This window comes from Megascapheus bottae, unplaced genomic scaffold (genome assembly GCF_031878675.1).
Source record: "Megascapheus bottae isolate mThoBot1 unplaced genomic scaffold, mThoBot2.hap1 HAP1_SCAFFOLD_43, whole genome shotgun sequence".
Classification (NCBI taxonomy): domain Eukaryota; kingdom Metazoa; phylum Chordata; class Mammalia; order Rodentia; family Geomyidae; genus Megascapheus; species Megascapheus bottae.
In genome coordinates this window covers 1,356,818-1,364,710 of record NW_028327392.1, presented here as the reverse complement: position 1 = coordinate 1,364,710, position 7,893 = coordinate 1,356,818, and the positions used below count along the sequence as shown (strand labels likewise).

General features: G+C 47.9%; 1 long non-coding RNA gene across 1 annotated transcript; it reads left to right on the top strand.

Moving 5' to 3' along the window:
- Nucleotides 1–1,281: 1,281 nt before the first annotated feature.
- Nucleotides 1,282–5,447, top strand: LOC150039973 (uncharacterized). The gene is made up of 3 exons (XR_016534171.1): nucleotides 1,282–1,366; nucleotides 2,230–2,431; nucleotides 4,550–5,447. It is a non-coding gene; the product is annotated as an uncharacterized LOC150039973 (long non-coding RNA).
- The last annotated feature ends 2,446 nt before the right edge of the window (nucleotides 5,448–7,893 follow it).

The following is a 7,893-nucleotide window of genomic DNA, read 5'->3' as shown; positions in this document are numbered from 1 at the left end:
GGACAGTTATGAGAGCCACAGCACCCTGATGCACTGAGGCTTCCCAGAGCAAAGCCTGGTGAATGGTCATCCTCTGGGCATCACAGCGCAGCCCTCCACTCTCCTCATGCTCTCCCTGGCCAGGAATATGCAATCATGGAGCAACTGAAGCAGCTACAGGCAAGCTGCAGCTATGAACACATCACCCCAGAGGAGAAGTTTCTAGGTTGGTTCAGGGGCCTGGAGCGGCTCAGCGAGGAGGCCAGGTGAGCTGGGAGGCACTAGGACAGGAAGAGTGGCCTGTCACTGGGATGTGGTGCCAGCCTGAGTGTCACATGTCTGGACTTGAGGATTTACATTCCCTAGGGCCAGTGACCAGGTGGGTGGTAGGCTTTGAATTCTAAGCAGACGCTGGGAGGTCCCAAGCTTCAATTTGGTCTGCTCACCTCACACCCTTTGCCTAGCTATGACCTGTCATGTACACTGGAGCCCCCGGGACAGAATGACACTGCAAGCCCTCCGACCAAGAAGCGCTTCAGCATTTGGTCGGCCTGGAAGCAGTAAGGACCTTGCCACTGATGGGCAAGAGCCAGGGAAGATGATGGGATGGTTGTGGGAATGAGACATTTCCATTGAGAAGCCAGGTGTGGCACTCAGTTCTCTGGGGTGTCTGCCCCTCTGCTCATACTGAGTTCTGGCTCTGTGATTCATCCATCACATAAGGGAATGGGAAAATGTTAACTGACCCAGATCATGGAGTGGAGATTCAGGTCTCCAGTGTTTGAGGTCTAGGGTCTTGTGTGTGTCCTGAGAGAAGTTCCTTCAGTAAGCTGACCCCTCTCTAAAGTCACCAGACCCAGAGTGCTGCAATTAGTACCAGTGGCAGCTCCCAGTTGAAGTGGATGGACCAGGACAAGGGTGGCCCTGAGATGAGCAGCACAAACACCACTGCAGTGCAGTCAGACAGCAATGTGCAGTCAGCTCCCTCCTCCAGCTCCTACCTAGAGCTCATCAGGAGCATCTCACAAACATCCTCAGGAGACCCGAAAAAGGTGACGTCCTGTCTTGCCCATAGTCCTGCTTTCCACTGCCTGAGAGGAAAGCCCTAGACCTGGTTGGAAACCTGGACTTCTCCTGATGTTGCTGGCATCCACAGGTCCAGGGATCCTCCTCCCAGTCCACTGGGGTGACCAGCTTGGCCTCTGCCAGCCAATCCTCACCCACAGACACCAGCACAATGGACACCAATTCAGCCAACACTCACAGCGGCACCTCAGGGCAGAGTAGTGACAGCTCATCTGTGCCTCCCCATCTCAGGCTGGGAGACTCGTGTGTCATCAGGGTGGTGCTGCCTGTGGAAAACAGACGTCTATGCAAAAGCATTGAGGTGAGTTGGGCGGCTGCATTTCCTTCTGCTCTTCTGACCTAAAAAAGAGGGAGGGAAAATTATGCCCAGTCTCCAGGCTAGAATAGATCCTCAGGCAGGGTCAGTGAGGAGGACTGAGAGGAAGAATGCGGACAAAGATTGGGGAAATCCTAGGCTTTGGAGGGCATAGTTTAGATACTTCACTTTCCCCAGGAAACAACCTAAAGGCTGGTGTTTGATCACAAGATTAGTAGTGAATGAACACGATTGCCAGTTGAGACTGTTTACTGTTTCACAGAAAATCCTCGCATATTACTTAGTAGGGTCTTCTGACAATCACATCTGGATTGGAGGACAGCGAGACATAGGGATCCTATGTTCTGGGAAGATGAGGAATATCAAAGGCAGGGTGATGCAGATGATGGAGCTAAAAGATCTGCTCACAAGTAAACTCCTCACAGGAGAGAGAGATGTCTGCTCTTCTAGCTACTCAACTGGCAGGTGACATTCAGAGCCCCTCCTTCCTCATGCTGGGTCTGGTGTCTGCATCTGGTTCAGTCCTCTCACCAACAGGAAGGAGAACAGGTGTCATGAGCACTCATCTGGGGAGGCAACGACTTCCTCTCTCCTGGACTCTCAGTGTTAGGGGAGTTGATCAAGGCTCCACGGGGTGTTGTCAATCACTGCATCCTCCAACTCACCCCAGACCTGGCTAGGAGCAGGCACTGGGCACTTGGCTGGCTCCTCCCTTGCCTGGGGTTTCTGGAGTTTATTGTGTATTCCACTAAATCGCAGGGGCCCAAACCTGGAAAGCAGATCCAGGAAGAGCTGGTAAACTCTAAGAATACTAAATAACCAACTTCAATGCATGGACTCCTCTTCAGGAAGGAAGATTTGAAACACACCCATGACACCAATGGCATTTCTCATGTTTAACACTGAGATGGTTCCACAGAAGCCCTGGATACTGACTTCACGGAGGGATCCCTGGGACCCAGTCCTCAGGGCCTGTTTCCTGATCCAACCCAGGTGACCAACCAGGAGAAGACCCGAGACGTCATCATGAAAGCTATCAAGAAATTCCAGGTGCGTGGATACAAGCCAGAAGACTTAGAGCTGGTGCAGATCATCACTCAGGATCAAAATGAGTCCTAAACCAATAGCTAGGACAGGCAAATACGTTGGTGGGCAGGGACCCAGGAATTTGGATTGGTGGTAGAGAGCTCGTCTAGAATGCAAGAACACCAGGGTTCGATTCCTTGGAAATATATACATAGGTAAAAAAAAAGCCAGAAGTGGTTCTGTTAGAACTCTAGCCTTCAGAAAGCCCCAAGACAGTACTCAGGCCCTGACTTCAAGCCTCTAGGTCTAGCAAAAAAAAGAAGTATGGCAGGAGAGAGTGTCCTCACCCACCAACCCCTCCATCAGGGTATGGCAGCATAAGGGCAGCCTTAGACCCCAGGCCCAAGCCAGCCCTGGTTGCTGCACAGCTATTGCCCTCATGGACATGCTTCTTCTTGCGCTGGCTGAGGAGGAAGTAGCCGGTGCAGAGACCATCCGTGAGGACCAGAGAGAATACAGCTCATAGGACAGAATGGCTGGCTTGCTCACCAGAACGGACTTTGTCATTCTCCAATGTGAACACATGGCTTGAGAAAATACCTGATACTTGAGTGTCACTCAGTTGTAAAGTGTGTGCCGAGAGTTCCTGAGACCCTTGCATTGTTACCACACCATTAAAACTATGCCTCCAAACACCACTTACCCTATATCATGGACTAATGCAAGCCCTGAAAGAGCTATTGAGAACTCATGGGCAACTTCCCAATATTCTCTACCTATGTGTTTTTCTTCCAAATGGGTTAGAAGCCAGGTGCCTAGGACTCAGCCTACAAACCCAGTTCATTAGGAGGCTCAACTGAGGCACTAGGTTGGAGGCTAGCCTGGGTTAGAAGTCTGTGATTCTCTTTGTTCTTATCAACCACAGTAAAGCAGGAAAAATCATATGGCGCCAGTGGCACAACACTTATCTTGAACAAACAGGTGAGGGGGAGAACCGAGTCACTGAGTTAGATAAGTGAACCAAAAGTTGACTTACTCATAAAAGATATAAGTTGAAAAGCTAGACAAAAGTTTAGGTAGATGAGACAGAGACAGAGAGACAGGGATAGGGACAGAGACTGAAGTAGCAAAAGAGACAGGGACTTGCTGGGAATTTGGCTTAGTGTTAGAGTCCTTGCTTTGCATGCACTTGAAGTAGCAAAAGAGACAGGGACAGGCTGGGAATTTGGCTTAGTGGTAGAGTCCTTGCCTAGCATGCACTAAGACCCGAGTTTGATTCCTCAGTACCACATATACATACAAAAAAGCCAGAAATGGTGCTGAGGCTCAAGTGATAGAGCTCTAGCCTTGAGAAAGCACAAGGACAGTGGTCAGGCCCTGAGTTCAAGGGCCAGGACCGGCAAGAAAAATGACACAGAGACAGACTCACAGATGGTAAGAGGAGTCAGACTCAGGTAAGACTCATGTATACCAAGAACACAAATGGTAATGAGCCACAGTGGTGTTGCTGTCTTGTCTTTGCAATGAGGTGCAGAATCTGTCCAGTTCTTTGTGGAGTTGACCAGCACTGATTACTGATTACAAGTTCCATGCAGGATGCGTTCTGAATTCCTTCCTACCTCTGTTACCATTCCCACTATGCTGGCAGCATGGGGTTTTCCCTCTCACAGCATGGGGTTTTCCTCTCACAAAGAGTGCAGGACAGAAGAGACTGGGGATAAATTAAAGGCCAAAGGCAGGACTTGCAGTCTACTTGGGGCACATGGTCTTAGAGGACCCTGGAACTCACTGCAAGAAGCCTGAGTTAGGCCTTGCTTTTTGTGGTACTGAGGGTACAGGTTTGTAGGACAATCTTAGGAGAGCTGGTTTGCACACTGCAAAGCCTGTTGTGTCTGTGATGCTGATATGGCAGCAGTGAGGTCAGAAGGGGATTAGCTTGTGCCTCCTTCACCCTGACCTGGCAGGACCTGAAGTCCAAAGTCCTCTGAGAAAGGAGTTTTCAGCAGTTCTTTCACATGCAGGAATCAGAGATTGGAGGCATTCGGGGTCCTAACCCACAATTGATCTCTAAGTGCATGGGAATGGTAGTGGTCTCAGCCCCAGTTTGGACAGCTAAGAAGGCTTGTGTCCCTCTTCCACTAGAGCTGAGGATTCCTGATGATGCCAACATTTTCTATGCCTTGAAGACTATGGACGTCTACCATGTGGTGCTGCGGAAGTACACCTTCCCCCGGAGGACACCTGCCAAGCAGAGATCTAGCTTCAGCCTCTTCCACAGGAAGAGGAGGGGAAGCAAGGCTTAAGGACAGCTCCACGTGCCCATGTCTCCCTGGATCCTACTGACCATGATGACTTGAGTGGCCCTGGCCACCCTGCACCTTCTTTTACTCCAGCCCAGGATACCCACACTCCACCTACAAAACCACCCTGCTGTGCCCAGGCTACTTGCATTAGCCAAACTCCCCTCCCCTCCTTGGACTCCCTGAGTGCCTAGGGCACCCTGTGCCATCACAGGACAACTGTACCCACCACACTATCACCTGACATTTTGGACTCTACTACAGGTCACCACCACTTGTGCACTTGGCTCTTCCACTCCCAAAATCGTAGTTCTCTTCTTCAAAGATTCACCAAAGGACAATTCGCGACCCTCAGCCTTTCTAATCTTTGTTAGGCTACACCAAAATCCAAGCCTCTGCCATGAGGCTTGATTGAGACTCACCAAGTGATGGAAACCACACACTGCAGAGCTCTGGTGTTGAGGAAAATGCCTCTTCTAGAACTTATTCTTACATACACATGCAGACTCAGTGGCCCATTGTCCGTGTACATTTCACAGAGCAGTACCACAGACATTGGAGACCACTGAAGGTTGGAATTTCAGGAAGCATGGGCCCTTGCTCTGTACATGATTTATTTGCAATGAACATTTGTGTATATGCCAGAAAGTAAAATACTAATGGGACTGGAGGGGTTTTTCAGAAAGATAAGTTAGATTTGAATGTTCACATTTAATTAAAGTTCTTGTTTTTCTCTGCTCTGGTCCTTGTGCTTTTCTTCTTTTATCTCTATTTTACAGAGACAGTCTTCCATCTGACAGGATGCCTATGACTTTATGTATGAATAGGGAAGGCTGCCATCCTCAGTACTTGAGTGAAGGGAAGGGCCTGCCCCCCACCCCCTCCACTAAGGAAGAGGTCAACTCTGTTTCACTACAGTGGGGGCTGCCTTAACATGGTTCCCAATTAGTGGGACTGGAGTTTGCAGGAGATCTCATAGATGGTGGAATATACTCTGAAAACTGATTGTCTTTGAAAAGAATATTTGTAAGTCAAAGTAGCAGACTGGGAAGTTGCATGGCTGAGTGTTTACAAGGAAAACAGGCATTATCCTTGAGAGTGTTCTCTTGTCTTTCCCTTTCTCTCCCTCAGCATTATCTCTCCATCGTATGGTTTTGTATGGCTTTAATTGGAAGATGATGATGAGAAAAGTTGGTGGACATTAAGAAAGAGTTCACAGAAGGTCAAATAAAGAAAGATAAACTATTCAAGGAGCTATAATCTAATAGCTCCGGGTATCTCTATTACTCCCCACAGAATTGCAAGTGACTTTGATCTTCACAAATATTTGTCATTGCAGACCACTTTCTAAAAGAAAACAAAAGTATTCAAGGTTGTCCCCACTGTTGGGATTCTAAAATAGATCAAATGGAAAATTGTATTTCACTTTTATGTTTGACCTAAGCTCAGAAATGATGTTTAAGACTAAGTCACGAGTACCAACTTGTCTGCTTCATGGGGTGAAAGAATTTCCATTTCTTGGAAGGCTAATCTTTATATTAGCTCCTTCTGCAGAAAGTATTAAAATAGATCAATTTCAAACGGTATCCTCAAGTACAACAGAGTGAAGTCTATGAGATAGAAGGTAATTGAACCAAACACCAATTTGGGAAGTTCTTTCCACATTAACCTGTGGCCCGCTGATTTCTCTTCTTTGTCCTAATCCTGGGGTTAGAACTCAGGACCTGGGAGATATCTGTGAGCTTTTTGGCTCAAGGTTACTATTCTCCCTCTTGAGCCATAGCTTCACTTCTGGCTATTTTTGCTGGTTAATTGGAAATGAGAGTCTCATGAAGTTTCCTTCCTGGGCTAGCTTCAAACTGCTATCCTTCTATCTCAACCTCTCAAGTAATTAGAATTGCCACTGCCCCCAGCCTAACTGGATGGATTGATTCTGGATGAAGACTGGTGTAAAAATAAATCATGAAAGGATGTGAGGGCAACTTCAGTGTGACCTGTCACTGCCTTGATCAGCAGGTCTGATTTGGCACATTTGGCTGGATAGGTATGTATCCCCTTCCCCCCTTATCACTCCAGGTGCTTCAGGTACATCCACAAATAAAGTACCTCACGGTAGGTCTGCTACAGTGTTTCCAAAGACAATTAGAGCACCAGGAACTTGGCTAATCCATGGACTGATCACTTCTTTAATTTTTCGAATATGATGGCATTACTGTGAGGCCACGGTATATGTGAGAAGAGCCTTCCTGAGGGAGTGTGTCACCAGCCATCAATTTCTCCTGAGGTTGAGATCTGAGGATCATGATTCAAAGCCAACCCACATGAGAAAGTCCATAAGACTCATCTCCAATTTACCACCAGAAAACTGGAATCAGAGCTGTGGTTCAAAGTGATAGAGCACAAGTCTTGAGCAAAAGAGCTCAGGACAGTGCCCAGACCCTGAGTTCAAGCCCAACAACGAGACCCAAAACACACACAGACACAGACACACACACACACACACACACACGCAGGCAGGCATGCACACACACATGCACACAGAAAAACTTGCTTCTAGGGTAGGTTGAGGGAGGCTCTTCCTGTAAGATAGAGGTCTAAACTGTATAGCACATGCAGCTGAAGGAGCATGGGCTCTGCCCAGAGAAGGGCTCACTGACCTGTCCTTAATGATTCAAAGCCTCCCTGAATCCCCCCAATCGAATTCCTTGTATACTTGTACCACATTTGGAAGGTACTAGGTGTCCTATAAGCTCAGTAATTGTCTTAACTTTGCTCTGTTCGTCTGGAGAGGTGGGAGGAGAAAGACAGATGTTCTCATCATTAAAGCTACCCAGTGATACTTTGTTCTTCAAAACAGATCTTCCTCTACCAGATCACTGAAGAGTCTTTGCACGTCATTAGATTGCTATCTTTGGTTGAGAAGAAATACTGTGGTGTGTGGATGTAGAAACTGCAGATGGGCTAACCAGGAAGCATGAAGCAGATGGGGCTAAGATCCAGCAGAGGCTCCTTGTTCTCTACAAGCTGGGTCGTGATGCATTGTGACAGGAACTCAGGCCCAGGTGCTGGTACCCCTATGTAATAGTGCTGGCATTTCTTGAGGTGGCGGGGGCCATCTGTCTGTGGATGATTTGGGTGGCATATTTGGACAAGTAGCAAAGTGGGAGCTTGGATGATGAGAAATAG